The sequence below is a fragment of the Macrobrachium nipponense genome, chromosome 5, assembly GCF_015104395.2.
Source record: "Macrobrachium nipponense isolate FS-2020 chromosome 5, ASM1510439v2, whole genome shotgun sequence".
Lineage (NCBI taxonomy): Eukaryota > Metazoa > Arthropoda > Malacostraca > Decapoda > Palaemonidae > Macrobrachium > Macrobrachium nipponense.
In genome coordinates, this window is record NC_061107.1 from 52991935 (window position 1) to 53015982 (window position 24048).

A 24048-nucleotide genomic window follows, 5' to 3' on the forward strand; every position below is an offset into this window, starting at 1 on the left:
CAACGATCTGATCAGGTTTAATGTCAACGTAAGGTCCTCCAAGCACTGTCTCTCTGATCTGGCCCTGATGAGCCAGTCGTCCAGATAGAGAGAGATATTTACACCTTTGAGGTGAAGAAACCTCGCCACATTCTTCATCAGGCTTGTGAAGACCTGAGGAGCTGTGGAAAGGCCGAAACACAAGGCTCTGAAACTGAAATATCCTTCCCCCCCGTCATGAAAATGGAGGTACTTTCTCGATGAAGGGTGGATCGGGACGTGAAAATAGGCGTCCTGGAGATCCAGAGACACCATCCAATCTCCTTGTTGCATTGCCGCAAGAACTGAGGCAGGTCTCCATCGAGAAATGTTATTGTTATTATACAATTAAGTTGTTCATACTTACCTGGCAGATATATATAGCTGTATTTTCTGACGTCCGACAGAAATTTCAAAACTCGCGGGCACACGCAGTGGGGGCGGCCAGGTGGTAGTACCCATTCCCGCCGCTGGGAGGCGGATATATCAGGAACCATTCCCATTTTCTATTCATATTTTTATTAATTGAACCACTGTCTCCTGAGGGGAGGAGGGCTGGGCGGGCTTTAATTTATTTATTATATCTGCCAGGTAAGTATGAACAAACTTAATTGTATAATAACAATAACATTTTGTTCATGCCACTTACCTGACAGATATATATATAGCTGAATCACACCTTCGGTATGGTGGGGAAAGACAGAATAGGATTTTTGGGAAACTAAAATTAAGTAGATGATATACATCTTGGTTCCTTACCTGTTTGCAAAGTAGACTATGTGATTACTGTCACGTAAGGCTGCTTTTGCTTAATTACAGAGTTGCCAGCCAGGTGGAGACCTGTAGTGCTGGTGCGCTCTGGATGATCTGTCAACGGGTGCGAGACCTCAGCGTGACAAGATCATCGAGGCCATACAAATGAGGGCAACGAAGCAACTGACCACCACCTGACCAACTATACACAAACCCCTTAAAACTAGCTAACGGATGGGAGATCTTCACATAAGACTCACCACAACCTAAAAACACAACAACCTAACTTAACCTAACTAAGGAATAGGGAAAGAGCTACTTCCGGACCCCAATACTGTGTCCGCAGAAACGTATGGCCCCAGTGCATTGTCAATCGTCATATGATCGTCTCACCTCCCTTAGGTAATGTGAGGCGAGACGGAGTTGCTCCTCCAAAAGGTACAATCGAGGATGTCCTTGATTGACATGTTCTTTTGGAAGGCAAGAGAGGTAGCGACGGCTCGTACTTCGTGCGCTTTACTCGGAAGAGGCTCAAATCAGTCTTCTGAAAAGATGAATGAGCCTCCGAATGGTGTCCCTTAAAAAGAAAGCCACTGCATTCTTGATAAAGGTAACTCTGGCCTCTTCACAGAGCACCAGAGATTACCTGAGGGACCTCTAACCTCTTTAGTTCTATGCACGTAGAACTTGAGAGCCCTTACCGGGCAAAGGACTCTCTCTGGTTCTTGGCCCACCAGACTTGACATACCTTTGATCTCAAAAGTCTTCGGCCAAGGGTTCGAAGGATTTTCCATTCTTTGCCAAGAAAGTGGGTTCAACGAGCAGACAGCATTGTCCCCTTTGAAGCCATTAACTTGCTAAACGCTTGATTTCACTAACTCTCTTAGCCGTCGCAAGAGAAGTTAGGAAAAGAGCCTTCCTTGTCAGATTCCGAAGAGACGCTGTCTGAAGTGGTTCGAAAGTGTCCGACATCAGGAATTTCAGGACTACGTCAAGGTTCCATGATGGAGGTCTTGTTTGAGGAACCTTCAAGGTCTCGAAAGACTTCAAAAGGTCATGAAGATCCTTGTTGTCAGACAGGTCTAGGCCTCTGTGCCTAAAAACCGCTGACAACATACTTTTGTATCCCTTGATGGTAGGGACCGCTAATTTCTGCACATTTCTGAGAAATAGCAGAAAATCAGCTATCTGGTTCACAGAGGTCGAGGAAGAGGAAAACTCCCTCCTTTTTACACCATGCCCTGAAGGAAGCCCACTTCGACTGGTAGACAGCTCTTGTGGAAGCAGTCTCGCATGTGCGATTGCTCTCGCAGCTGCCTTCGAAAAAACCTCTCGCTCTGGCCACAAACTTTTCGATAGTCTGAACGCAGTCAGACTCAGAGCGGAGAGGTTTTGTGAAACCTTTCGAAGTGGGGCTGTTTGAGTAGATCTTTCCTCCAGGGCAATGTCCTTGGAAAGTCTACCAGGAAAGACATGACCTCTGTGAACCATTCCCTTGCTGGCCACATCGGAGCGATCAGGGTTAGCCTTGTCCCTTCCGAGGCCGCAAACTTCCTCATGACTTCCCCCAGAATCTTGAATGGTGGGAAGGCATAAAGGTCCAGGCCCGTCCAATTCCAAAAGCAACGCGTCCACTGCGATGCCTCTGGATCCAGACCGGGGAGCAGTAAAGAGGAAGTCTCTTGTTCCTTGACGTTGCGAATAGTCGACCAGGGTGGACGTCCCCACAGCGTCCACAGGTCTCGACAAAACGTCCTCGTGCAAGGTCCATTCCGTCGGAAGGGACTTGGTCCCGACGACTGAGGAGGTCTGCCTGACGTTTTGCACACCTGCAATGAATCTCGTCAGGATCGTTACCTCTTCCTTTTTGCCCACAGCAGAATCTCTCTCGCTAGGGAGTACAACGCTCTGGAGTGTGTACCTCCCTGGTTTTTTAAATAAGCGAGTGTGTGTGTATTGTCCGAGTTTATCTGAACAACCTTGTTCTCCAAACTCTTCTCGAAGAACTGCAGGGACAGAAACACTGCTGCCAGTTCTTTTACATTTATATGCCAGGCTACCTGTTCCCCTCTCCAGGAGCCTGACACTTCCTTCCCCCCTAGTGTTGCTCCCCATCCTGTGATGGAAGCGTCTGAGAACAACACTAGGTCGGGGCTCAAAAGACTTAGGGACACACCCTCTTGCAGCTTCTGAGGGTCCAGCCACCATCTTAGGTGGTTCTTGATCGGAATCGATATCCTCAATACTGCATCGAGATCGTCTTTTGCCTTCCACTCTTCTGCCAAGAAGAATTGGAGAGGCCTGATGTGCAGTTCTTCCCAAGGAAACAAACCTTTCCAGCGAGGAAATGGTCCCCAGCAGACTCATCCATTCCCTCGCCGAGCAAGTCTCTTTCCTTAGAAAGGCTGAGATCTTTTCTAAGCTAGCCGCTGACGTTCCTGGGACGGAAAACGCTCGAAAAGCCACTGAATCCATCTGAATCCCCAGATACACGATGGACTGTGTTGGGGTCAGATGCGACTTTTCGAGGTTGACAAGAAGTCCCAGGGACTTCGCTAAGGCTAAAGTGAACTGCAAGTCCTTCAGACACTTCTCTCTCGACGACGCTCTGATCAGCCAGTCGTCTAGATATAGGGAAACTCTTATTCCCGAAGAGTGTAGCCACCTCGCTACGTTCTTCATCACTACTGTGAACACCATCGGAGCCGTGGTCAGTCCGAAGCACATCGCTCTGAACTGCCAAACTTTGTTGTTCAAGACAAATCTTAGATATTTTCTTGACAGAGGGTGGATCGGGATGTGGAAGTACGCGTCCTGCAAGTCCAAAGATACCATCCAGTCGCCCGGTCTCAACGCTCCCAGAACAGAATGAGGCGTCTCCATCGTGAATTTGATCTTTTCCACGAAAAGATTGAGCCTGCTTACATCTAGAACTGGACGCCAACCTGACGACTGCTTTGGTACTAGGAAGATTCTGTTGTAGAAACCTGGAGACCCCAGGTCCGCGACTTGTTCCACCGCTCTTTTGTCGATCATCTGTTGAAGGAGATCGAACAAGACTTTCTTCTTTTCTCCTTGGTAGGATGGAGAAAGGTCTCTGGGAGTCGTAGAAAGAGGAGGAAGATCTAAAAAAGGGGATCTTGTACCCCTGCTCCACGATCTTGAGGGACCAAGAGTCCGTGTCTCTCTCTCTCCACGCTCCCGCAAAATACTTCAGTCTGGCTCCGACTGGTGTCTGAAGGACATGCTTTTCACTTGGAAGGTTTTGGTTTAAAAGAAGCTCTTCTCGTGAAAACCCCTCTCCCGAGGAGCTGCTCTCGAGGGGGGAGCCCCACGAAAGGGCTTTACTTTCTTCGGCGGACGAACTGCAGCCGAAGAAGTTGAAGGTCCGGCCGACCGTCTTGTAGACTGGGCCAAAAGATCCTGAGTAGCTTTCTCTTGTAAGCTGTTCGTCAGGTCCTTTACCAAAGTCTGGGGGAAGAGATGGTTCGAAAGAGGCGAAAACAACAAGTCCGCTTTCTGAGCTGGCGTCACTGAACGAGCTGTGAAGTTGCACAGCAAAGCTCTCTTTTTTAACAAAGCTGTCCCGAAGTGAGATACTAGCTCTTCCGAACCATCCCTGACGGCTTTGTCCATACATGCTAACACGCTGGACAGCTCCCCCAGACTAAGAGATTCTGGGCTTCTCGCTTGTAAATCCAGAACTCCCAAACACCAATCAAGGAAGTTGAAGACTTCCAGCGTCCTAAGCAGACCTTTAAGATGATGGTCTGTCTCCGACGCGGTCCAAGTTACTTTGGCAGAGGGTAAAAGTGACCTCCTCTGTAAGTCTACAAGGCTGGAGAAATCTCCTTGAGCCGACGAAGGGATACGAACTCCCACTTCGTCCTTGGTCTTATACCAAATGCCTCCTTGTTACCACTAAGTTTAGTAGGAGGCAAAGGCGAAAGTTGTCTTGCCTTGGTCTCTCCTTCTTATCATCCAGTCTTGGAGCTTCTTGAAAGCACGTTTCGTCGATAGAGAAGTCTTCATCTCTACGAACTCCGGGATTTTCCCCGTTTTCGATGAAGAAAACTGTGAAGGAGGAGACTTGGGAGCTGCGGGCTGAAAATTTGTCCTCAAAAGAAGAACGCAAAAGTCTGACTAGGACTTTGTAATCCGAGGTAGAAGGGGCTGTAGCAGGCTCATCTTCACCCGATTCAGCCGAACTACCCAGTTCTCCTTCTTCTCTCAACGGAAGAGGAGAACGTCTGTCAGGCGAAGGCGTCCTATTGGCGGGTCTAGCAAGATCAAAGGACCCCCTATCCTTGCAAGGGTTCAGCCTTATCACGGCTGTCTTCTTTCTGACGCTTACTGCTCGTTGATGGCAGAGCGTCCTGAGGCGGACGAGCGTCTTCCGCGCCTTCCGCGGCAGTCTCACCTGCCCGAGAAGCGTCTTTACTTCTCTTCGCTGGCATACGTGCCTGAGCGCGTAACAAAGTGTCTGGGGGTAAGAATTCTTGTTCAGAATCCCCGAAAGCGTCTTGAAAGGAGGCCTGAACGTCCTGGCGAGCTTCCTGCCAAGCGTCCTGTCTAGCGTCCTGGAGAGCGTCCTGCCGAGCGTCCTGTGTAGCGTCCTGCGAGCGTCCTGACGAACGTCCTGCCCTAGCGTCCTGCCAAGCGTCCTGACGAACGTCCTCCCCGCCGAGCGTCCTGACGAAAGTCCTGACGAGCGTCCTGACAAGCATCTTGCCGAACGTCCTCGCCGAGCGTCCTTGTACAAGCGTCTTCAAAAGCGCCCTGTCGTAACGTCCTTCTATAAGACGAACGAGATCGGCGAATCGCTGAAGGAGAAGCGATCGGCGAACGAGACGCAGGAGGCGAAGGCAACGGAGACTGCTTAGTCCTCTTGACAGGCAGTCTAAGGTCCTTCCTCCGCTTAGGCTCGACTGCTGCTGGGCGAGTCCTCTGAGCCATAAGCGAGGATAGCTGGTCCTGAAGGGACAAAAGAATGTTCTTCGTTGGAGAAGAATGAGTCGAGGAAGCAGGACTGGTCCTGTGAGAAGACGAGGGGCGAGGGGACGCCTCCTTCCTTCTCAAAGGAACAGCTACCTGTTTCTCAGGTGTACGCGCCTGTGCGCGCAACTAGCGTCCTCATCGGAGGAGATCCATACCTCTCTTCTGAGGCGGAAAGACATATAAGCGTCTTCCGACGAAAGCGGCGAAAGAGGACGTGAAGCGTCCTCCGCAAGAAACGTCCTCTTTAACGGACGAGAGTCTCTCCGAGCGCTCCACCCCTTGCGCGGGGAGGACGCTTCGGAGGACGAAAAGCACTCCTTCAAGACGCGTGCTCGTGCACGGTCCTTGGCAGCCTGGGTCTTTGCTACATGGTCTGCCGAAGGGACGCCAGATCGGTGGGAAGCCCCCGTAACCCTCTTGCGGCTTTCGACATAACTCCTCCCTGGGTCTTGGGAGTCTGATAGAGGTCTAGGCCTAGAGGCATTATGGGGCCGATCTGACGCCCCCTCCACAACACTGGGGGCACGATCACACACTTGCACCGAGCCAGTTTCCAAGGCTTTCACTTTGGTCTCCAGAGTGCGAAGGGACTCCAAAATCATAGAGAGAGCATCCGCTCCTCCCGACACAGAATCAGAGCCCGAAGGCAACACAGGTTTAGGGGTTGTAAACACTACAGGTGTTAGTGCAGGAGAGAAACTTAGTCTTTACCTTTGGAAGAACTTCTGAGGAAGACCTCCTGATCCTATCGCGCTCCAATTTAAGGCGATAGGACTCATATGCTCTCCATTCATCATCAGTCAATCTCACATTCCTTGCACCGAGATCAATCAAACAATGAAGCCCCCTACAACTCATACATACTGTGTGGGGGTCTACCGATGCTTTCGGATAGCCTCACCTTACAATCAGCACTCACACACACTCTGAAACTCACACCACTTGATCCAGACATATCTTATAGAGAAAAGTCAATCCAAAATCAAAAAAACGGTCCACTATCGCGCATGCCAATTCAACAATCCAATTCAATACCAACAAAATCAATCAGATACTTAGAAACGAGTCAAATTCCAAAAAAATCCTGAGCAGAGGTCTGTAAACAGATGTTTACCGCCACGGCGACAGAAAAAAATATGAATAGAAAAATGGGAATGGTTCCTGATATCCGCCTCCCAGCGGCGGGAATGGGTACTACCACCTGGCCGCCCACTGCGTGTGCCGCGAGTTTTGAAATTTCTGTCGGACGTCAGAAAATACAGCTATATATATATCTGTCAGGTAAGTGGCATGAACAAACTTCTCCTTCTGAACAAATTTGTTCAGAGAGCTGATGTCTAGTACTGGTCTCCAGCCTCCCGAGGCCTTCGCAACCAGAAAAAGGCGATTGTAAAAAACCAACCCCGGGGAGTTTTGATCCAGTACTAGTTCTATCGGCTCTCTTTGTCCCACATCTGATCCACCATCAATCGAAGAGTATCCCTCAGCACAGGATCCTTGTACTTGGCTGATAGTTCCTGCGTGTTGACGTTCAGGGGAGGACTGTCCAGGAAAGGGACAAGATATCCTTTCCTTATTACAGACATTGATGAAGCGTCTGTGTTGATACGTGCCCAGGACTCCACAAATCCAGGAGCCTGGCACCTACTGTGCTTGGAGGAGAGAAGCATCACTTTCCCTTTTTTAAAGGGACGAAAAGCAGACCTACCTCTCTTCTCAGGAGCCTTCCTTCTTGAGGGAGCTCTGGAGGTCGGGCCACCTCGAAAGGGCTGAACCGATGTACTCGGTTCCTTTCTTTTCCGCCGCAGTAGCAGGTTTCTTCTTCCTTGCTGACTGAGTAAGAAGGTCTTGAGTCGCCCTTCTCAGTTAATGAACGAGAAATGTCCTTCTCCTAACTGAGAAGGAAACAAAAAGTCCGATAATGAGAGTACAGTAGTGCTGCCCTTTGAGAGTGGGAGACAGCTTTCGTCAAAAAGGCACGAAAGACTGTCCTCTTCTTAAGAAGACCTGCTCCAAAGAGCGAGATCTCAAACGAGCCATCCTGTACCGCTTTGTCAATACAAGACAAAATACACAGAAGGACTTCTGGTTCGAGTCCTTCCGAATCATGGGCCTTCTTGGACATCACCCCAAGGGACCAATCTAAGAAGTTGAAAACTTCTAATACATGGAAGAGTCCCTTGAGGAGATGATCCAGCTCTGAAATGCCCCAAGTCACACGGGCAGAGTTCAAACCTTGCCTTCGTGATGCATCGACTAAGGTTGAAAAGTCCGCTTCTGCCGAAGACGGAAGAGAAATGCTCATATTCTCTCCCGTCTGATACCAAATGCCCCGTTTACCAGCGAGTCTCGCTGGGGGCATGCAGAAGACCGTTCTGACCAACTCCTTCTTCGACTTCATCCAAGAATTTAAAGACTGAAGAGCCCTCTTCATCGAAATGGCTGGCTTCATTCTAAGAAAAGATGAAGACTTCTTCGCCTTTGCGCTCGAGAACAGAGAGCGCGGAGAAGGAGGAGCGGCAGGGGTCAAATCGTCTCCATATTCTTCCAGAAGCAGGGCTGTCAAAACTTTATAGTTCGATAGTCCTTCTCTTCCCTGATACTCGTCTTCCGAGTTTTCCTCCAACTCGGGGTCTAGATGAGTCTCCGTAGACAAATCAGGACGTCTTTCCTCTGGGGGAGACAAACTCCTGAAAGGAGAGGGACTAAGGGAATGATACTCCTTCCTCTTCAAAGTCTGAGCTTTAATAGAAGCTTCCTTCTTGGTAGGCGCCAAAAGCCTAGGCTTCTCTCCATAAAAGGATGACGCCTCACGCTTGGATGACGCTTCTCGCTCTCAACTGGCGTCCTGACTGGCGCCAATACCTTGGTTGGAGCCTCGCGCTTATATGACGCTCTGTATGACGCCTCGCGCCTGTAAGACGCCTCGCGCCTGTAAGACGCCTCACGTCTATCTGGCGTCACGTCTCTGCCATAAGGTTCCCTCGATCTCGATCTAGAAACCGAAACCTCTGCAGTATGTTTGGAAGACGAAGCTTCACGTCTGCAAGACGCCTCTCGTTTTGCAGGAGAGAGAGGACGAGTCTTTTTGATTGGAAGCAAAACGTCCTTCTTACGAGGAGGATCTCTCGCTAACACTCCCACCAAAGAAGCTAGCTGTTCTTGTACAGCCAGGAGAATTTTCCTTGAAGCTTCTCCCACGTCATCTTCAATCGGGGGAGAAGTAGAAGGCAAGCGTTCTGCTACGTCCATGTAGGGTGACGACGCCACCTTCGCCTTTTTAATAGACGAGGGAGCTTCATCTGAGAAGCGCTCCGGGCTTGAATCCAATTCAGGTTCTCTCAAATGCCGTTTCAGAGGCCTAGAAAGGTCCGAATCCTTCCACCCTCGTTAGGTGAGGGAGAGGGAGGAGGAGAGAAAACACTCTCGCAGGACGCTTTTTCTATAGCGGTTCCCTGAGCAGCCTGAATCGAAACAGAGCCTGCTGAAGGGACGTCTGACCGTTGGGGATTCCCCACGACCTCCTTAAGGCTTTCGACTTTCCTTCTCCTCTGGGCATGGGAGCTTGGAAGAGGTCTAGGCCTGGGAGCGTCGCAGGGACGATCAAACGCCCCCTCCACAACACTGGGAGAACTCACTTCACTGAACATTTCACTTTCACTATCCTTACCTTGTAAGTCCGCCATTTTGGACTTCATCTTATGAATAGTAGCCTTCAGATCGGCGATTTCAGAGGCCGATTCTGAAAGTAAAGCTTGTGAAGTCGACATATAGGGAGAAATCCAAACTCATCAGGATTAGAAAAAGATCATAAAAGGCTAAAATAGGCCTTGTACTCACACCTTTCAAACGTCTAACTCTATCCCTCTCTAACTTCTTCAAATAAGAAGTTAAAGTCTTCCATTCTTCTGCATTTAATCCCTCACATTCATGACAGGTATTAGCAGAAGAACACTGAAACCCCCTACATTTATGACATACAGTGTGAGGATCAACCGAAGCCTTCGGTATCCTCACCCTGCAGCCTACATTCACACACATTCTCACACTCACATTTGAGTCAGACATACTGAGAAAAATAAAAAAGCAAGTCCAAATTCAGTCCACAGTAGCAAATGCCAAAAACCACGATCCAGATACGTCACCAAAAAGCCGAGAAACGATGATCAAAGGTTGAAAAAAGAATCTAAGTCAGGAGGTAATAACAACAATGTTGATACCACCGGCGACAGAGAAAATATGATAGAAAACGGGAATGGTTCCTAGTCCTGCCGCCCAGGGCAGGCCGGTAGATCACCTGACCTACCTGTAGCGAGTGGCGCGAAATTTGAATTTCTGTCGGGGACGACGGAGTCTTAGCTAAGTATATATCTGACAGGTAAGTTGATTGTATGAAAATACAATTTACTAAAGAAATTGTGATTTGTTCCTAAACAATATACAAACTCTCGGTCCTTAACATCAGGAAGACTCACTGATTGGTGGGAGCAACCGACAGCTTGATCAGAGTATAAGAGCTTCATGATCAAGAATCAGACTTCTGGGCCTTTTCAAAATGAGTGAGAAATCGTAACTCATCCGAAAAAGGGACTGGAAAGAATATTTAGAGTTTTGAGAAGGGTTTGCATTATTGCCAGAATCCTTCCTCCCCTTGCTAGAGGAAGGAATGGGATTGCTTTTTGATTCTGATAAGAAAAATAGAAAGGAAACAATGTGTAGGCTTACCGCATTAAACGCCTGACCAGCAAGTGTAAGCTCAAGTCCTATTCTCAACCAAAAGGAAGGGGAGTAGAAGGACGAGGAGGGGGAAGGGGGAGAGGCCAGTCACTCTCGCATCCTTCTCACCTCTAGAACTCCACACCATAGGCGAGACCCAACTTGCCCTATTGAAGGAGCCAGGATAAGGAGTTCCAAGGCCCTGTGGGCCTACCCAAAAGAAAGAAAGATATAAATGAGGTCCTAATGAGAATGCATCTAGCTTCCAGTCTGACATTCTTCAAATGAGGTCCTAATGAGAATGCATCTAGCTTCCAGTCTGACATTCTTCAAATGAGGTCCTAATGAGAATGCATCTAGCTTCCAGTCTGACATTCTTCAGAGTGTGATGAATGTACCAAGCTACTTGCATGGGTTGCTCTGAGGTGTACATTGACAAGCCATCTGCAGAGGAGTTTCTCACAATCTGGTACGACTCGGAGGAAGACATGTTGGTAGACATTTCTGCATTGGGGGTCACCAGTGAAGAGAGGAATCGACATCCAATGAAGGATATTGATCCTCTGTAGGTACAGCAACACACCAATAGGACAAAGTAATGATTGATCTGGACCAACTAATACAAAGTCCAAAATGCATGAGACCTGAAGGATTCATCACGAGATGGAGTCATGACATGATACCCACCTCTTGAAAGGCAATGTTGAGAATAAACTATGCAAACCGTCTTACCTTCTTCACCCATGTCGGAGGGAGACGAGATGAGGTCTTGGAAATCAAAACTGTCTGATGATTTTTTAGTGAATGACTAAGGGGAATGTGGACCTTTGTTTTCACAGCAGAATCAGAGAGAAGTGAACTCTAACGATTCTGATCATAGAAAAAGTCCTGCCGATGACACCAACCAGTGTAGATGGCTCTATTCCTTGGTGTGTTACTATGGACTGAAGAAGTTATTCCACCATTTCATTACTGCTCGGCAAGAAAGTCTATACTTGCAACGAAGGCAAGAAGTCTTTAGACGTGAAAACATAGTGATTGTACTGCCTGAAGAACTGCTTCTTGCAGGTTGAATCAGGGAGGAACTCTTTTCTTATTCATTTTCAATTCCAGGTGAACAAAGAATAACTGAACACCTTACGAATTAGAAAAATGTACATTAGAAGACAAAACTCGAATTGTCTGAAGAAAATCATTTGGAGTCACCGCAGTGGCCAATGGATCAGTGCGATGGAGTAGAAGACTAACGACTTCTGTTATACCATGGGGTAAACAGGATAATGAGTCTAGTGAAACATTTCTTCTCTGTCTGAAAATTCTTGCAAAGGCAAATGTGAAGTATGTGACATGAACCTTATGCGAGAATTCCAAGCCAACCAGACCTATATCTGTGATGGCTGGACAAAGAGATTAGAATTAGTTAACCTTCAATAGAGGACAAACAATACTAAGACAAACAGAATCTCCGAGAGAAAGCAGATACCTGTCCCTCGCTCGACACCGTAAACTGAATTGCCTGTTTGTGCATTCCAGCCCGTTTTGCCCGAGTATTTGGAAACCACAGAAAACCAAAACACTGAGAATGCCAGAAATTCAAAGGAATTCAATCACTCAGGGAGACTCCTGATTCTTGAAATAACAATTATCAAGAATGTGTTAGAATGCGTTCGGCTTATAGAACTATCGAGTGCAATACAGATACGTACACTCGAACACCTGCACATTAACCAAAATGAGAGGGGAAAGAAGAGCTATTGTTTGGTGATAATGACAAACCAACCTGTGGTGCTGTTGGTAAACACCACCACTAGTCGTCTCAAAATCAAAACCGGTAACTCTTGAGACCTGAAAGGCTATCCTGAGTTTCAGGTTAATTAAGAGAAGATACTACTCGTCTTGGTCACATACCAAGCGAATTTACTTACAGATATGCTCTTATTGCTTAGACGGTGCAACTGTTAACAGACATGTCGTGAAGAGAATAAACTTGTGAGGTTCCTGTTAATAGAGCGCCAGCCTAATTCTTCTTCGTTTGAGAGACAAGAATAAGGACTGAAAGCAGACCTCCTTCATTCTCTAATGAAGAGAGCAAAGGCGAAGCTGTCCCAAAGGGAGACTTCTGTGATGATAACAGAAGGCTGAAGATGACTAATTCATGCCGAACTGGTTGTTCTAACCTTTCGGTGCCGTCCATCCTGAACAGATTGAACGTATGTTCGATGAAATCCTAAGACTGAACCAGGAACATAGTCTCTCGTATTCAAACTCGGGGGAGTAGATCCATAGAGTTCCTCTTATTCCCTTGCTCATTCCGGTGTAACCCAGGACTGTTCTTGCCCACTCTTCTATGAACTTGCAGTGTTCTCATTCTACCAAATGATGCATTCTTTTCCTACAACTGTTTTATTCATGGCGAATGCAAGCGAAAGTTGAATGGAGTCAAATATGTCAAAAGTTGGTGAGAACTTGCCATATCTTGCTACTCATCTATCCACTCCATGATCGAACCTCACGCAGTGGACTACACAGAGAACCTTCTTGCAGCTCCTACAGATGCCTTGTCTTGACGGACAGCAACATCGACCTTGGCACCTGAAGAATTGTCATTCCTAGGTTTCCACAGGTAGGTCTGAGCCACCAAAGCAGCTCGGCCCTTTCTCTCGCCCTGCGCCACTGTCGTACCGAAGACTATCCGTCAACCTTTGGAGGTTGTACACTTGGAGAGACTCCTAAACAAGAATCTGACACAGGCCTGGTTACCTGAGTAGCACATTTGGAACCAGAGACAGGAGAATGAACCTGGGTCAGAACTCCTGGGGGTCCCGAGACACTAGACATTAGGGACAGCGTTACGGTTCCTACTCCCGAAGAGCAGGCGAGCCGATGAGAAAGCCAACTGCTTCCTCCTCAGTGGGAGAAAGCAGACCCTTAGAAGTCTCAAGTCGAGACTTATGGGGAGGGGAAGCTACCTTCCTCTTCTTGGGCTGGGAAGCCTTTGAACAGGGAGGCAAGGAGACGTCAGATGATGAAGACAATGACTCTTGTGAAACTCGCTGCAACACAGGAAAGGAGGGTGCTATGCCATGCAAGGAACTGCACTGATCAAGAGCAGAGTTAGTTCGGTAGATCAGCTTAATGGCAGGCCAAGTCGAGTGAGCTGAGCAGATCACCACCACATAATTATGAGTGGTAATCATCAGCAAAGAACTATAATTTTTTCCCAATATGGCAAATTTTCTAAGACAATTTGTATTTTACATAGCTACAAACCTTCTGTCTTAACAATAGGATAGATCTGAAGGCGCCTGTCAAGAGGTCGGAGGTAGTAAGCATGGAGTTGGCACAACTGGAGTATTTGCCTGCCTCTCTCACTGGTGCTTCCAAGAGTTCGACTCCAAGGGATTCTCCGTCTATCTCGAGTGTTCAAGTTTCCCCCCCATCTCACGTACGTACGGCCGCCATGCCTGTGACCATTCATGGACATGTGGAGTAATCTGTTGAGGTAAGTGATGTGCCTAGTGTTACAGTGGGTCCATCTCGGAAGCCGAAGCTTGGCTGCTAACCCGTCTGTTTATTTGGATGTAGAAGGCGCATTAGAAGAGCCTACACACCCTTCTTGTTGTGAGTCTCCATTGCCAGAGCAGGAGGAGGGAGACATGCAGGAGTTTCTGTCTTCCTTTTCGAAAGTTGTTGATCTCATTCATGGGTTTAACAATTTGGAAAGTAGGACTCAGGCTCGGTTATCTTACACTCCTCCTTGCTTGGAAGCCTTGGTGGGAGCTGCTCAGGGCCCCAAATCATCTCTTCAGCTTCCTTTGTCGGGGCACGTTCAGTCGGTCTTGCAGAAGGATAATGCCTCTGTTTCTGACCATGACGGTTCACTTCGCTCTAGGGGCTCTACCAAACTACTACCCCCGCCTCTCACGAGACATAGGAAGTACTATGCTACGAGCTCTGCGTTTTTGTTGTCACGCCACCGTAACCCAGACGTCATTCGCTTGAAGCCGGGTTTGACTTTGGAACAGGTGAGGTCGGTGGCTCCGTCCTTGTCTCCGCAAGATGCCTCAGTTTAGAATCTACGGCGGCCTCCATGTTGCAGACGGTTTCTTGGCTGGACTTCTGGTCTGTGGTTATTGCCAAGATAGCTTCTGACAGGACCCCTGAAGGGTTGGTGAGTGCCTCCTCGCTTGCCAGTCTATTGCAGTCCGGGGGCAAGGCGTTTTCATATTTGGCTCACCTAAGTGCCAATTTATGGGCTAATCTTCTTTTGATTAGGAGGGACGCAGCTCTATCTAGGGTGGAGAGATCGCTTGACACAGAGTTTTGCTGGCACTGAGGAACGGAGATCTGTTGGAGTCCCAATTTTTGTTTCCTTGGACAGAACTCGAAAACAAGGAGATCGTCGCCTGGTAGGCCATCGAGGACCTCGAGTTCGGCAGGGCCTTCCCGTTCGACACAGCCAAAGTCTCAAGATCAATGGCCCTTTTGCTCCCATTCCTTTAAGCCAAGAAGGAGCCCAAGGGGCAGAGGTCAAGGGGGCCGTCGGTAGGTTGGGCGCCTCTCCCTCTCCTTCGCCACGGGTGGAGGGGTGCCTGGCTGGCAGCTGTGAGGGAAGGTGACTTCATGCTGTCGATAGACTTGAGGGACACATACTTCCAAATCCCTGTTCATGCCACGTCCAGGAAGTTCCTTCGCTTCTCTTTTGCAGACAAAATCTTGAGTTCAAGGTCTTGTGCTTCAGGCTGACGACAGCCCCTCAAGTGTTCACAAGGGTCTTCTCTCTCATGTCAAGTTGGGCCCATGCTTGGGAGTTTCCAGGGAGAAGCTGCTGCAGGACAGGGATCGTCTTCTTTGGTTCTGTCTGGACCTGGGCATATTAGTCAACCAGGAAAAGTCGAACCTCACACCCACTCAAAGGATTCTCTACCTAGGCATGGTCATTGATACGACAGTGGCAAAAGTTTTCCCATCGGATCAGAGATTGGAGAAGTTGCAAGCAGTAGCGCGCAACTTCCTGTCAATGTCACATCAGTCAGCTCATCAGTGGCAGGTTCTTCTGGGAGTGTTGTCTTCCCTGGAGAAGCTGGTCCTTCATGGGCGTCTTCATCTTCGGTCTCTGCAATGGAGACTGAGAGAATTCTGGTCTCCAGCGGGGGTCACTCCCTTGTTTTATGGCTCCTCTGTCTTTGGAAGGGAGAGAAAACCTTCGTTGGTGGTTGGACGACCGAATCTGTTGAAGGGTGTCCCTCTGCATTCTCTTCCACCGGACTTCCTTCTTTTCTCGGACACCTTCCTCGCAGGTTGGGCCGCAAACTTAGGCTACCTTATCGCTTCAGGCGTTTGGAGTTTGGAGGACAAGCAGCAACATATCAATGTCTTGGAGTTGAAGGTGGCTTTCCTGGGTCTGAAGGAATTTCCGGCGAAAGTAGAGGGTCATTCTGTCGTTCTCATGTCGGACGACACCACGGTGGTAGCCTATGTAAACAAACAGGGAGGCCTGGTTTCTCAGCAACTTCACGCCTTGACTGTCGAGGTTCACCAGTGGGCAATCAGCAATTCGGTGGAGCTCTCAGCCAGGTATATTCCAAAGAAACGGAATGTGGTCGCAGACAAACTCAGTCGCCAGGATCAGATCCTAGGCACAGAGTGGTCCCTTCATCAAGTGGTGGCAGACAAACTTTTCCATATTTGGAGGAGACCCATGCTGGACCTTTTTGAGACATGCTACAACAGGAAGCTGGAGGTGTTCTGTTCAGTGGTTCCAGATCCTTTAGCATTGGCAGAAGACGCATTCCAACATCCCTGGGACAACCTGGAGGTGTATGCCTTCCCTCTGTTTTGTTTGATTTGTCAGGTTCTGAACAGGCTGATGAGTTCACAGGGTCTCAGGATGACTTTGGTAGCCCCTCTGTGGTCCAGGCAGAATGGTTTCCATATCTGCTGTTGTTGTTGTCAGAGGTTCAGAGGGAGATTCCCCCTTGGCGGCATCTTCTGTGTCAGCCCCATGCGGAAAGATTCCACAAGTCAGTAGAATCCCTGTCTCTTCACGGTTGGAGGCTATCAAGTATCTCCTCCGAGCAAGAGGCTTTTCTCAGAGAACAGCTGGGCACGTCCAGGAGTCTTAGGAAGTCAACCTCCACAGTTTACTAAGGCAAATGGACGATCTACTGTGATTGGTGTCATAATGGGGTTTTTCTCCACTCGCAACCTCTATTCAGCGAATCGCAGACTTTTTAACCTTCCTCAGAGACGAGAAATGTCCTTTTCTGCTATTAAAGGCTACAGGGCGGCATTGAGTTTGGTGTTACGCCTTAAAGGTATCGACATCTCTTCCTGGGAACTTTCCCTGCTAGTTAAGGGGTTTGAGCAGTCGAGTTCTCCTAAAGAGCTCAAGCATCCAACGTGGGATGTTTCCTTGGTGCTTAAGAGCTTAACTAAGAGTCCCTATGAGCCCTTGCGTCGCTCATCTGACAGGAACCTGAGGCTCAAGACAGTTTTCCTTTTGGCTTTGGCATCTTCCAAGAGGGTAGGAGAACTCCACGGTCTAAGTTTTGAGGTGAAGCACACCAGGGGCTGGAAGTCCGTGTCCTTCGAATTTGTCCCGGAATTCATGGCCATGACTAAAAATCTCTCGGTGCATGATGACAGGTTCACCTTATTTTCCATTCCATCACTGACTTACTTTGTGGGTGGTGATGCTCAAGAGCTTTTGTTGTGCCCTGTCTGGGCCCTGCGTTGCTATCATAAAAGGACCAGGCACTTTAGACCAGGCTGCCGCAGACTTTTTGTTAGCACAGGACGTACAAAGAAAGAGTTGTCTAAGAATACTATCTCTTTTTGGATACAGGAAGCCATCAGACAGGCATACTTGACTCTTGATGATTCCACCACCACGTCTGTGCAGGCTAGAGCACAAGGCCAAGGCTCTAAGAAGAATAAAAAGGAATTGTGTCTGCTGTCCTACGTGTTTGGACCCTAAGATCCAAGACACGAGGATGGTACTTGACCATTCGGCTAGACGGTGTTGGCATGCAATACCAAGCTATGCATATACCCAAACCAGATTGAAGAGCGAATTCATCTGTACTGGTAGGCTCGTCTCACTACCCAAACGTTTGTGATAAGTAGTGAGCATTCAGTGAGCACTAGATGGTTCCCCTTTCTGAAGTAACCAGAAGCCAACGGAAGGCCCAACTGCCACCTCAATTCAAGGAGGCAGACCCTTAGAATTCCTGTGACGAGCCTTCTTAGGATGGGGAAGACAACCTTTTCCTCTGCCGACAGGGGAGCCTTAGAAGTCAAAGGGAAGGAAGTTGAAGAAGACGATGAAGACGACAAAGGCAACACTTGATGAGCTCACTTCCTCCTCAACTTCTGCAAGACTTCTTCTACAGGACAAAGCACAGTCATCAGTAGTAGTAGTTAATAATAATCACAGAGCAGCTTCACAGATGCTGTCCAGAGACAAAACTCCAGGATAACAGCGGCAAATTTATGATTTTCAGCAGGGGAACAGTACACACACTGGAGGACCAATGTCATAGCATGCTAATGAGTCACAGGTACAATTCCGAGGTTGGGCTAGCCAACACAAATAGATACTCAAAAATCTTCTGCTGTAATCTATTAACACTCACTGTTAATCTGTAAAATAAAGAAAATATGATTAAAGCTAGCAAAAAGGGAGAAGAAAAGGGAATACCGGGAGAAAAAACAAAGGCCAAACTTCCTAATTTCCTCTCAGTAATTCCCAAAACCATAAATATCAAATAAATATACTGATCCGCCCAGACATTAAAGGGTGAAAATAAGTGACAAGGGTTTATCTACATCCTTAATGCATATAGGGGAAAGGCAGCTCACATGGCTTACCACAAGAAGTGGGTTGTATATCAACTATTAAAGCAAATTAATTAATAATATCAAACACAATACAGTGGTACCTCGGCTCATGAGCAATCCTGTTCATGAACAAATCGGGTTACAAACCAGATGTTTAGGCCACGAACAAACATCCCCAGAGAGGGTTCATTAGAAGCACCAAAAGCATTTAAGTGTTTTTTACTGTTACTCAGTCTTTTTAATGTTAATTATTTACTCTTTTACTGAAGAAATAGTGTACTGAAAAAGGAATATCGTTTTACTTGTTGTGTAAACTCATAAAGCTAGATTCAGCCGATTTGCTAAGAACAACCAAATCCGATAACAGCAGCAGTTTCAACCATTGTACGAAAGTAAAAAATTGCCATAGCTGTTACAAATGACATTAAGTAGAATAGGACCGATATATTTTTATAATACTATATCCTTATTCACTATGGAGAAAAGATCGGCAAAGGCATAGACTGCTAAATTTATGCTGCAAGTTGTAACTGAAGCTGAGGAAAGAATGTTCATCTGCTAACGACTATTATCGTGCATTAGCAACATGGATGAAACTCCCACAAACTTCGGTATATACCATCAAACTCGACCGCAAACAAAATTTGAGAGAAACACGTTTTAATCAAAACTATTTGACATGAATGAACACATTTTACTGTTTTCACTCTGATAAAAATTAAATATGTAAAGCTCATAATATTCTGATCAAATCAAGTGAAAATATCAAAGCAACCTGTTGATTTTTTTTACACAATAAACATACCCTCAGTGCCATCTACCAACAAAAAAAATAACTAAATTTCCTTCACAAAATTATGTATTCAAGTGATATGTCGACTTGAAAACCCTTTGTATAATGTAAAATAACTTTACCCCATATCAACAGAGAATCTTGACATTCATTTATGCTAACTAGAGGCAAGAAAATCAATCTGATTTGATTTCAATATAGCAAAATAAACTTACCTTGCAATTGCCCTCAGCAGATTTCCAAACCAAAACACTGATTACTGTTTGTGTTTTATAATAAAATAGTAAAATGAAAATACATACATTATTATTGGATGCAGTGAAGTAAGGTATAACTTAGTGGCAGAAAACCATGAAAACAATGGAAAGAACATAAAGTATTTCTGAGGTTTGAATGAATTGTTTGTTTTTACATTATTCTAAATGGGGAAATTTATTCAGGTTTTACATTATTCTAAATGGGGAAAGTTATTCAGGCTACGAATTTTTTGAGTCACAAACAATGTCCTTGAATGAATTAAGTTCTTAAACCGAGGTACCACTGTAAATTCAATGTATCAAAAACAATAACAGAAAGATCCCACTGGGATAGCGTGATGAACGGTAGTCAGCAAGAGCTCAGAAAGATACATCTACAATGGAAGACGGCCAAAAGCAAAGTGGAGTGTTTACATCCAGGCAGGCGGACCTAACCACCTACCTGACAGTAATTACTGCCTAATAACCTAGTTCATGAAGTTAATGGCCTTGTTCCAGCTGCGCTGTAAAGTAATTCCTAATGTAAAGGACCGAGGGTTTGTATATCATTTAGGAACAACATGGGTTTGCATTACAGCAATACGTAGTCCAAAATCACAATCACAACAATATTCACTCAAACAAAAAAAGAAAAAATCCCACCAGAGTTGAAAAGAAATCAGCAATAACAGTCGGGTAGAGAGCGGTGCAAAACATGTCTATCCACATTGATGGCCGAAAGCAAAACTGGAATGTTTAATGTCCAGTCGGAGGGACTACCAATGACCGGACTGGTACCGCCTTGTTTGAAGATTTCAGCAGGAATGTCCAGGTCACGCCCAAGTCATTCTTATCGTAAAGAACCAAAGGTTTGTACATCATGTAGGAACAACCAATGTTTCAGGATTACTTCAAGTTAATTCCAGTTGCTGTGGATGGGATCTTTGGTGAACCAAGACCTATTGTGTCTGAAGTTCCACATGGCAGTGTTTTTGGTCCACTGTTACTTTTAGAGTATGCAAGTGAAATGGCTGTTGACCTGAAAAACAAGATTGTTCAGTATGCCAATGAGACATCACTTGTGGGTGTAGTAAAGTCTCCACTTATTAGAAATGAAGCTGCCCTCATCCTCAATTGGGACATGGACTGGATCAGGGAATGGTGTAGCTGGTGTCATATGAGGCTGAACTCCAGCAAAACAAAAATACCATTGATTAGCAGACCTCATGAAGATTTTCCAAAACATCCTTCCCTTCAGGTGGATGGAATTTTGCCAAACAAGTCTGAAACTATTTATCTACTATTCTAGGTGTAACCTTTAATTCGCATCTCCCTTTTGATAAAACATCTTATGAAAGATTTAGCAAAGTACAAAGTTTTGTGTGTGGATGTCTGCTTCTGCCAAAGACTGATCTCTTTTGGACAGCGATTTATGGTGATAGGTTTCAGTCTCCTTGTAGTAGTGGTTATGACTTGGACCACTGACGGCCAGTCTCTTGTCTGTCACTTTTTCATAAGCTGTATTTCAACAGAGGTCTTTCACCTTCACAACTGATCCCTGATCCCCTATATCTGCCGAAAACAACCAAATTTGCTGAAAAGCAGCACCAATATGCAATAAATGTGCCACACTGTTCCAGAGGTCCTTTCTTCTTCACCACATTGGACTGTGAAACAGCCTCCAAAAGGATGTCTTGCAATTAGAACTTCAGCAGTTCAAGTGATGGTGCAATGCAATATTACCCTATTACTAGAGTATTCATCTTCAATTCTAGGTACATCTCTATTTATTAAGTTCTGTTTTCTTTGACAACATGTGGGATCTCTTCATTATGTATTTCCCTTTACTCCACTTACTTCCTTTGATTGACACCATATTCTTTGGAAGCTTGAATTTCAAGTCAATGGCCCCTGTGGGATTGTTCCATACGAATAGGTTTCATTTTCTTAATAATAATAATATAAGTGATGCAAAGGGTCTTCTTTTGATGGAGTGAGGCTGAAATTCACAAATTAACCTGTACCTTTAGACATCAGACAACACATTTATCTGGCTATAAACATATTGGACATAGATAGGATTAGGCCTGTCTATAAACACACTGGACGTGTTCCTATTATACATTATGCTTCCCCTTACGCATGCCTGATCTAAAATACAATGTTCAACAAAAATAAACAACACCAAGTACTACAAGGCAAATTCAATAGGATCATAACCAAGATAGTAAAGACATCAGAATTGAGATGCAAACTCATAAATTTCAATGTAAACCATAGCAGGGATGTTTTGTTTACATAGGTAATGGAAAATGTAGTCATATAGGGTAAAAAACCGCATGGTACAGGGGTGGACCATGTACGATCAATGTGTACAACCCCAAGAAAAGTACATTATAACGCGTCCTGACACCGGAGTAGAGGTCTTTAACTCCGTTTCTCACCAACAACAAGTCGCATCTGATGCCCATCTCCGATGTCAGGACGCGTTATAATGTACTTTTTTTGGGGTTGTACACATTGATCGTACATGGTCCACCCCTGTACCATGAGGTTTTTTACCCTAGGCTATAATGATTATTCTTAAAAGTAAAAAATAAAGGTAGAGATAAGATAACCACTTTGATTCAATTTCTGCTGTCTTAGGAGTCCACTTTGCCTGGCCTCACTAGCTAGGTAGCCTATAGGCTAAGTAAGCTTGCGCGAACCCTTGTTTACCACCTAGGCATAAAGACAGCAAGAAACATGACGACCTAGCAACGTGAACTGTGTAATAATACATCAGTTTTCGCTGAAAAACAGATGTTTTCAGGTTTCAACAAGCTGAAAAAGGCAATAGACGTCTACGAAGTGTCAAACTTCCAGAAATTGTATATCTATTGGTTATGAACAATCGATTCGGCCCTGAAAAGAGCTCCGAAGAGGAGATTCAAAGAAGATTTGAAGCTTAGCTAGTAAGGTGTATTGCGTCCAATATGGGAAACATGCTGTTAATATAGACCTGATTTGGATGATTACTTACGATTAATTAAGCCATTTACCAGAGGATCGACTTTGGTAGTTTTCCTTACTACCATGAATACAGCAGATCACGATTTCTGTGTACTTCAAGTCTTCTTTGAATCTCCTCTTTGGAGCTCTTTTCAGGACCAATTCGATCGTTCGTAAAATATGGATATACAATTTCTGGAAGTTTGACTCTTCACAGACTTCTATTGCTTTTTCCAGCTAGTTGAAACCTGAAAACATCTGTTTTACAGCGAAAACTGATGTATTATTACACGGTTCAGAGGAGATTCAAAGATTGGAAGTACAGATATATTGGTTTAATTTTATTTTACATGTATATAGTCAAAATCTAAGTATGTTTAAGCATTCCTATTGGGATATTTATATTTTCATTTACTGTCAAAATATTTTGGTGCTTTGGTGATGACAGTATTTTGCTTCACTTGGACATTTTGAATTGAATATGTTCAGCTAAACAATTCAGTTCGATTATTAGTATTACTGCTGTCGCTGATCTCCTAGTGCCGTACCTATAGCTCTTGGCAACAGTGTACAGCAAATGCTGGATGAATAGCAAACGGCCATACCTGCAGCAAGTCAATAGCGCAAAACGGTACCACTGATAGGATCTGACGTACCCCACTACACTACGTTATTTGTACGGCAGGAAGTCTGAAATTGACGCATGCCCAATTCACTGCCGTACCAATATCTATCTATTGCAATCAGGGATACAGCTCTGCCCAACAGGCTGTACTGTACTAAATATAAAACGGTTTTACTCTATTTTTTACACACTAGGTAGTAGGTATTTGCCTAGGCTTACTGTAGCTACAGTAGCAAAAGCTACCTTAAAAGAACAATAGAGGGTACATCACCATCAACAATACTGGAAACACACCTCGATGAAAACATTCACATTCTTATAAAATCACCATATACCGATTAAAAAAAAATAAACATCACGCACTGTGCTGGTACTGCGAAAGATAGGTACCCCCTTCTTTTCATCAGCTGACACCGATAACAAATTGACGACTTGCCATATTCATTTTCCTGGTGATACTGAACTTTTTCCTTGAATCACACATCTCTAAAAATTGCGAAAAATCAAACTAACATAATCCTAAAAACAAGTATTGTATACCACATACATTAAAAAGCAACCAAACAGCTAAAATAATTAGCAAAATGATATAGATGGCGGACATTTACGTCAGGTTTAACGCCCCCTCAATCAGTCGCAGTGTAAACATATGCTTATTTTACCCCTTAGAGAGGCAATAACCCCTTTAAACGAAGTTCAGCGTAAAGACTGTTTCACACAGAGCATGTGAGATACATAATTCATTGCAAAATACTTACCCAACTGTGCAAAAACACTTCATGAATGTAGAATTCCCTGACATGCTCTGCAACATCGACAACAAGTCCTACAGAAAACTATTCAATAACTCGTCCCAATGCTGGTCACAGGTGCAATACAACTATTTTTTCTATCTTTCTGCTCATTGTAACTGCATCATCCCCCAAATAAAATAGAAAATGTACATTTAATCTTACATATACAATTTCTTAGTACGTTGGCTCCTCAATTTTATTTGAGAAACGGTCTTGAAGAATTATTTACAAATAAACATTCAAACACATTCGGACACAGATATTCGGTCAGTGGACTGATTG

The 24048-nt window shown here is 45.5% G+C and overlaps 1 protein-coding gene across 2 annotated transcripts in view; it reads right to left on the bottom strand.

Moving 5' to 3' along the window:
• The window catches only part of LOC135215300 (BTB/POZ domain-containing protein 7-like), a 295047-nt gene extending 271184 nt beyond the window's left edge, over window positions 1-23863 (bottom strand). For both annotated transcript variants that reach the window (XM_064249859.1, XM_064249857.1), the window contains exon 1: window positions 23731-23863. The gene's annotated coding sequence lies outside the window, so the exon portion shown is untranslated. The remainder of the gene's footprint in view (window positions 1-23730) is intronic.
• Between the last annotated feature and the right edge of the window lie 185 nt (window positions 23864-24048).